The sequence below is a fragment of the Syngnathoides biaculeatus genome, chromosome 7 (genome assembly GCF_019802595.1).
Source record: "Syngnathoides biaculeatus isolate LvHL_M chromosome 7, ASM1980259v1, whole genome shotgun sequence".
NCBI classification, from domain to species: Eukaryota; Metazoa; Chordata; class Actinopteri; order Syngnathiformes; family Syngnathidae; genus Syngnathoides; species Syngnathoides biaculeatus.
The window spans coordinates 10,211,077-10,219,582 of NC_084646.1; positions in this window are offsets into that span (position 1 = coordinate 10,211,077).

The following is an 8,506-nucleotide window of genomic DNA, read 5'->3' on the forward strand; positions in this document are numbered from 1 at the left end:
GGTCTCAGGAAAATGGTTCAGCTGTTGTCCGGAAGGGGAACAAGAAGACTGGATCTGCTTTTAGTTTTAGAGAATAAACAAAACAGATTTGGGTATGGTTTTTGAATAGACGACTTGTTTAGGTATTGGTTTTAGGGATTAAGAAGGAGACCGGTTCAGGTCTTGCTTTTCAGGAAGAAGAAGCATGGTTCATGGAATGGTTCCAATCTGGTTTAAGCCCCGGCTTGGTGGGAGAGAAAGACTGGTTCAGATGTTGCCTGTAAGGACCAAAAAGATTGGTTCTGCTTTTAGGGAATAAGACGGGCTGAGGTGGAGGTTTTCGTGAAGAAGAGTTGTTTGGATGTTGATTTTAGGAATGAAGATTACTGGTTCAGGACTTAGTTTGAAGGAAGGAGACTGTTTAGGCTTGGATTTCAGGGAAAACCAGGTTCAGGTGTTGGTTTTGCGCAAGTTAGATTAGTTGAGGTGTTGGTTTTAGGGAAGATGACAACTAGTCCAAGCATTGGTTTTATGAATGAAGATGGTTTTGGAGAAGAAGACTGGGTTCCTGAGTTGATTTCAGGTCTAGTTCAAGCATTGGTTTAGCGGGAAGATGAAGACAGGTTCAGGTGTCGATTTCACACAATTCCTCACTCAGCACCGTTCCCGCAAACAGTGTCTTGCCAGTCCAAACCATCTGTCCCTGAACCGCTTCGGGTTCACATTTACTGGATCTGTTTGGTACAAATTGAACACACCTGAGCGGCACCTTCCGAAGCGGGCCCGAGCCCTTCTCGATGCGGATAAAAGTGCGCGAAACGTCCCGGTAAGTAATGCAAGGCAGCCAGTCAATGAGCGGCCCCCCCTTCGCGTGTTTTAATCGGCGAATAATTAATTCCTCGCACTATTTTCCACTCCCGCGTGCGTACAAACACACAAACAGCCGCTAACGACGCCGCCTTAATGAAACGTCGTGAATCCTTTAACGAGTCTCGACGCCTGGTGATGAATTTCATAATGATTCAGCCCCCGCGTGAGCGGCGCGGGAAAGCCATCAGTCAAGCCAAATGAGTTGGCATCCATTAAGGGTTTGCGATGTCTTGTCGCGACGTTGGCTTTATTAGCTCCTTACAAGCGTTGCCATAATTGAGCGCATATTTCATTTGTCTCCCGGTTCACTTTGCTAAATGACTGCATGTATATACAAATATATATACATACACACTGTATATACATAGACTTCTAGCAACCAGCTTTGAGCCGCGTCCTCGAACACGGACCCAAACTACCAATTTCAGTGGTTCAGTGAGAAAACTTGAGAACAGAAACTAAAAACTAGGGGAGTGAAGAGCAAGAGTGATGGGTACTGTCACTTTAACACTAAGAGAACAAAGGCAAAGGTTCACCAGTATAAAATGACACTATGAGAAATGTATTTTTAATATCATTGTAATATTATGTCGTTCTACCGCCCCGTTCTTCCCTCACTCGTGAACAAGACCCCAAGATACTTGAACTCCTCCACTTGGGCCGGGATCTCATCCCCGACCCGGAGAGGGCACGCCACCCTTTTCCGAGCGAGGACCACGGTCTCGGATTTGGAGGTGCAGGTTCTCGCCCCAGCCGCTTCACGCTCGGCTTGATGAAGCCAACGGGACCACGTCGGATATGAATCAGCGCAGCGTCTGCAGGGACGCGGACTTGGTATCGGTCCGGTCTGGTAAAGAGGGAGCCATGTCGAAAGGTGAAGGTCTCGATTTAGCAGTCGATCTACGTTCCTCCCCTCACCTATGGCCACGAGCTGTGGGCCACGACCGAAAGAACAAGATCCCGGATGAGTTTCCTCCGCAGGGTGTCCGGACTCTCCCTTCGAGTTAGGGTGAGAAGCTCGGTCATCTGAGAGGGGCTCAGTGTCGAGCCGCTGATCCTCCGCATTGAGAGGAGCCAGGTGAGGCGGCTGGGGCACCTGATCCGGATGGCTCCCGGACCCCTCCCCGGTGAGGTGTTCCGGGCACGTCCCACCGGAAAGAGGCGACCCAGGACACGCTGGAGAGACCACGTCACTCGGCTAGCTTGGGAACACCTCGGGATCCTTCCGGAAGAGCTGGAAGAGGTGGCTGGGGAATGGGAAGTCTGGGTAACCCCGCTGAAGCTACTTCCCCCGCGACCTGACCCGGAAAAGCGATAGAAAATGGATGGATGGATGTAATATTATGAAGATAAATGCTAGCTATAATGAGACATATATCAAAGTATTCCCCCAAAAAGTTTTTAGCGTGTTGTGTGTGTGGGCTACACCTTGATTGGCACGAACCAATAATTTGTTTTATTAAAGTGCAATGTCCGTCCAAACGGAATTTAAAGAAAAACATTGTATGATGTGGTAAACTTGAAGAAATATCATATATCATAGTTAGCGTGGTGGGCGATTAGCATGAAGAAAAAACGTAGACTGCGGTTAGCACGAATGTCCCGTTTTTCCCGTCTCATTCCGCCGGCGTCGCCGCCACGTTTGTCCGAAATTCTCAGCTACGCGCGCTTTTGATGAAAGCGTAATAAAGTCAATAAAATTCCCGGCAGGCCAACAAAGAAATAAACGACAAAAAGCGCGAGCGGGAGAAAATGTCAGCCTTCCTTATCACGGAGACTTGATTGCGACGGGATTAGAATGCAACCGGCGTGGCGTCACTATGGCGACCGCTGCTTTTAACTCTTTATCGTCGCCGAACATCTTAATTTAACTTGGAACACACTCGGGATCACTTTAGATGGGGGGAATTGACCCAAAAAAAAAGAGAGAAAAGAGGGAAAAGGAGGCGGACCGACGCGTATTCGTGTTCTTTGTGTCGTATTTCCATTTAATTTGTCTTTCAGGCTGAGAAAATCAATTTATCAAGACGTGTGTGGGAAAGTGCGTGGGGGGGGGGGGGGGCAGGGGGGGGGACTAATCTTGTCAAAATGAATGCTTGACACTTTATTTGGACATCTGTGTTGGTCTTGCCCCCCCCCCCCCCCACAAGCATCCTTTTGGTTTCTTCCAAGGCTCCGAATGTGAGCCAACCAGCTCTCCCGTTCATAAACAACCCAAAGCGCATCATTTGTGCGTTTATCAAATATTTTGCAAAAAGTAATTTAATCAAATCTCACCCCCTCTCCAGCATGTATGAGTGTTCCGGAAAGCGCAATGCAAATTTGATTTATGATTATTTTCTGAGGTCTCGCCTATACGACATTCGAGTTCCTCACTTTAATAAGGCTTCACTTTGTAGTCTCTATATTTTACTCTTATTCTTCTAATATTACAACTATGTGCAATTTCCATTTTTTTCCTCATTATTTATTTATTATGACCTTTATTTTCATTTTTTAAATTTTAGTTTTATTTATTTATTTATTTTTCTGGATGTTCTCATAATATTTTGATAAACTATTTTAATGAACCACACTGCGAAATTGTTTTTTTGTATTTTTATTTATATAATCACAACTTTTGTCTTTTTTTTTTGTCCCTCTGCCCTTTTTCCTTGTCACAATTTCACTAATTTCCAAAAAATGACAACTATTTCCATGTACCATTTTAATTTGATTTTTGTTATAGAGTGGATTCTTTTTCTTTAGAACAATTTCACTTAATTCCCAAAAAATGACAACTATTTCCATGTACCGTTTTAATTTGATTTTTGTTCTCGAGTGGACCCTTGCACATTTGCTGTTTGACGTCCGGGAATTCATTTATTTGTGGATTTTAATTTAGAACAACAAAACCGGTTATTCATGGAATTTTTTTTTTTTGCCACAAGTACGGTCTACAGTACGTGTATTTATTGCGTTACAGTGACTGTAACTGAGAGAACAAACAGTCACTGTTGTCAAAAAAAAAAACGAAACATCAAACGAGTCGTCCACTCGTGCAAACGTTCCGTCACGCAAAGAAGAACGTCGGACGTTTCCGCCTACGCGCTCGCTCATCCAATCACAAACCTCAACGGCGGGCGTGTTTGATTCGTGATTGGCAGTCAGTGGGAGTTGACAGATAAGATGGCGGCTCACGAGTTCGTTTCGGCTCCCGACATTTTCGCCAATCTTGTGGATTTAAAGCCGCCGTCGAAACCGATCTCTAATCCGAATTTTTGTGCTATTTTTAAGTATTTTATTCAACATTTACTTCTGACCATGTAATCGATTGGTAGAGAAAATGGCAGATTTTGTTTTGTAAAAAAAAAAAATCAACTTTAAAAATAGTTGGTGACATTAAAGTGTATGGAATGTCTCGTTTTTAACGCAAATTATTTTATCTAGATCAGCAGTCGGCAACCCGCGGCTCCGGAGCCTCATGCGGCTCTTTCATCCTTATAATGCGGCTCTGATTGGCTTGGGAAAATAAATTACTAAAAAAATTTTTTTTAATTGAATTGAAGTGTGTTTTATTTGTGTTAGTTTTTATATTATTTTAGTTGTAAATTTGAAGATTATTGTGATCTTGAAATATTAAAATATTAATTCAATTATTTGATATTATTTTTTCGTCGCTCAAAATAGACGTCACGCTGCGGAAGCGGGTATACCCGCCGAAACGCCGTCTATTTTGAGCGACTTTCAAGCCCGGCAAAGCCAATGGAGAAATGTAAGAAAAGAAACATATCTCAAGAAAATAGAACATTCAATGATGCCTGGCCAGATTCATTTGCATTTACCTCGGGCGAGAGTGGCCTAATTTGTGGAGAACAATAAACGGTCAAATGTCGCAAGACATTTTGACAATACAACACAGAGCCTTTGCTGACAAATATCCAGAGGGAGAAGAGAGGAAAAAGCTGTTTCGGAACTGATGCAGAAGGCTGACCGGACGAAAAATCAATTCAAAAAGTGGGTGAAGTTTGCAAATTCAACTACGTGTGCAAGCTTTTGAATTCAGCTTTTTAATTTATTTGAAAGAGACATTCATTGTTATTATTTTTCAAAATGTGTTCATTAAATGAATAAAATGTAATTTTCTCTGTAGCACGTGGATTTCATAAGAAACATGCTGCGGTAAAGTAGTAGAAGTTTTTTTTTTTTTTTTTTCATTTTAGATGTGCGGCTCCCAGTGTTTTCTTTTCCGTGGAAACCGGGTTCAAATGGCTCTTTCGGTGTCAAAGGTTGCCGACCGCTGATCTAGATGAAAATCTATGTTGAACTGCACCGTAAAATTTGAGTTGTTGCGCGTGGTGGTGGTTGATTCAAGGTCTCCAAACCGAGGAGCGTCACCTTTTTTTGTCCATCCACGCGGCGCCGTCCGTACGCCCTTTCAACATTTCCACCACGTTAGCACTTAGCAAACGTACAAAACCGTCCCCCGGCCGGTGAACCGAGAGACGGTCCCGAGTCGGGAGAAATCCATAATCCGCGGCCGCAACTTAATGGCTGTTTTAATGAAGGCGAGCGTTTGGGGAGATAAGAGCGACGGCGCAGCGCACTGTACGCCGACGTGCCAAATGGAAATAAGTGCAAGTGGCAAGGTCACTAATCAATAGCCAGTTAATTAATGAGCACTGCGCTCAAGTATGGATTTGCAAATGCTGGCCTTTTTTTTTTCGTGTGCGCGCGCGCGCTTCAATCGTTGAACGACATCAGCGCCAGAAAAAAAAAAACTTTGACGCCGTTTCACCTTGAACGTCTCATTTGTGCCGAGGCGGGAAATATTTAGCGTCAACGACTATCCTGGCGCTTGGCGGGAGGACGGAAAAGTTTGGCAAAGCGCAGAACAGAACCCACGACTTTAAAACGTCAAATCATCGTTCCGCATTGAAGTGATGCTAAACGTCATTAATCCGTTCCGCCCCCCCCAAAAGCCGACAATATTTTCATGAACTGAAATACGACCGTTTTGGATGAAACAATCGCCGTCATTTCTGGCCCACAAGCCGTGACTTTTTTCACACGCCTTCAACCCTGAAGTTTATGCGGTGATCCGGGCGTAACCCGGTTAAAAGTTGGTCCAGGTAAAAGTTCAGGATAATAGAGCAGCAATTAGGGTGTAGCTGTTCTTTATGCTACGTGGTGGAATATCTGTTAAACTGTGTGCGCTGACTTTATTTTATTTTGGAGGGATTTGTATTTAAATGTGTTGGATTCATTGGTGTTCATTAATGTTGCATGTTTTTGGGATGTGGGAGGAAACCGGAGTGCCCACCCGGAGAAAAGCCACGCAGGGCACAGGGAGAAGATGCAAAACTCCACACAGGCGGGGGCGGGGATCGAACACATGGGCTCTCACAATCGCACCGAGGGGCAATTTCGAGTGTCCAATTAATGTTGCGTGTTTTTGGGATGTGGGAGGAAACCGGAGTGCCCACCCGGAGAAAAGCCACGCAGGCACGGGGACAACGTGCAAACTCCACACAGGGAGGGTCTGGGATCGAACCCGGGACCTCAGAACTGGGAGGCCAACGTTGTCCCAGCTGATCCACCGTGCCACCTTATACATTTTCCATACAATTATTATATGTTACTGTATACATACAATATTGTCACCGCATGTTTTGGGGATGTGGGAGCAAACCCAAGCAGGCACGGGCAGAACATGCTAACTCCATGCGGGTGGGGGGATTTGAACCTTGGACCTCAGAACTGTGAGGCCAATGCTTTCCCGGCTGATCCACCGTGCCGCCAACTTGAAAATATGTATATATTTTTTTTAAAAAAACATTAACAGCAACGTTGCATGTTTTAGTAAGCATATGAAGACCCATTGACAAGCAATGCGCATTTTTGCCAAAACATGAGCATCAATTTTTGGGGTCTGATCAAGCTAACGTAGATGTTTTGTATACTTTGGAGACAATTGTTACTAAACGAGTATAACAGAGGTTGAAAAATGGATTTGCAAAAGTGAGTGTGAGAATATGCAGACTTTTGTGCCGCAGAAGGAGAATGTAAAAAAAAAAAAAAAAAAAAAGGTGGGGGGGGGGGGGGGGTTAGAAATTAAGTCGTGATTACAATTACAGGACGTGACACTTAGAGCTGATTTGAAATCAGGCCGGGCCAAATTCGACAAAGGCCGTCAATGGCGTCAATGGCGGCTCGCTCGCCAGATCCCCAATCAAAAGTTTGCCGTGTATAATTTGACGCAATCACATTTCTCCACAGTCATCCAGCGCAATCAGGTAATCAGAGGGAAGCATTAACAAGACAAATGGAGTTGGGGGCGGGGGGGGGAGTGGGTGCGCTCTGTTTGCGGGAACTTCCCAGCGAGATGCCCCCGTCCCCCCCCCCCGCCTGATTACCCCATCACCCTCATACGGCGCCGCCCCACCGCCGCGCCGGCTGCTGATTGACTCCCGCGTAAAAACGTCGGCAGGTAGATTATTACTTTTAGCGGCCACCGGTGTCAAGTGATTATCGGCGCCGTTTTGCCGGCGGACGGCGTCCCTAACTTTGTCGACGGCGTCTGATTGGCCGGCGGCTCGCGGCCGACGCTCGCTTTACACGAACACCTCAAAATGCGCTTTTACCAGTTCGAATATTAGCTGACAGCCGTTTTCATAAACAGCGAAGACACGATTTGTTGAAATGTTTTTCTCGGGAGGGAGGCCTTCTTTCAGGTCATCGTTATGGGGGGGGGGGGGGGGTCCACTCAATTCTCAAGCTAGTTTTCCTTTTACCGTTCCGAAAAAAAAAAAAAGAAAAGGAAGAGGACGTGAGCGCAACAAAGGAAGAGAGCAAAACGTAATGGGCTCTCTGTTTGGCTTTTGGAGCGGGGGGGGGGGGGGGGGCGCCTCTTTCCAGCCATTCTAATTAAGGCCATCCAGAAACAAAGGAGCTGGATTGAGGCACTTTCTCATCAGAGTCTCTCCGTGAGACTCTTTTGTCAGGAACACACAGCCAATTACAAAGCTCCACAATGGGCGAGCAGGGAGGCAGGCGGGGGCGGGGGGAGGCTGTCCGGGAGCCCCGTCAAGACTGCGTAGCGATCCAAAACCTCCAAAAGACTCCAGTGACTTTGCACTCAAAACTTTGGGGAAAACTCAAAAAGCGCCGGCGATTACCGTCAATGCGAGACTCCAAATGGTCGTCGATGTTTGGGCCGCTCTTAACCGTCCGTAACGCTGGCAAAAAAACGTACCTTAGGTTCATCGTCCGAGACCTGGAATGGGTTTTGGTTTCCGGACCTTTACGAGCTCTCTGTTGTTCACAAAAAGTCACCTTTTGTCATCGACAGACAATTTCGAGTATCGGATTTGACAAACTGCCCGTGAAGCTAACTTTTGTTTTCGTATTTTGAGTGAGATGAAGCTAACGTACGTGGTTAAGAAATAAAACGGTGCTCATAAAGACAATTTAGTGTCCCGTTACAGTTCGTATAGTTTAGAGCGGGGGTGTCAACGTCCTTTTTGTCGCGGGCCACGTTGTGGTTACGGTTTTATCACCCTGCTAAAAATTTTCCATAGAATTCTGTAGAATTTGTACAGAACAACATGTTCTATAGAACTGTGATTTTCTTTAGAAAATCGAAATTCTACAGGACTTGGATCCAAAAGTTCTTGTT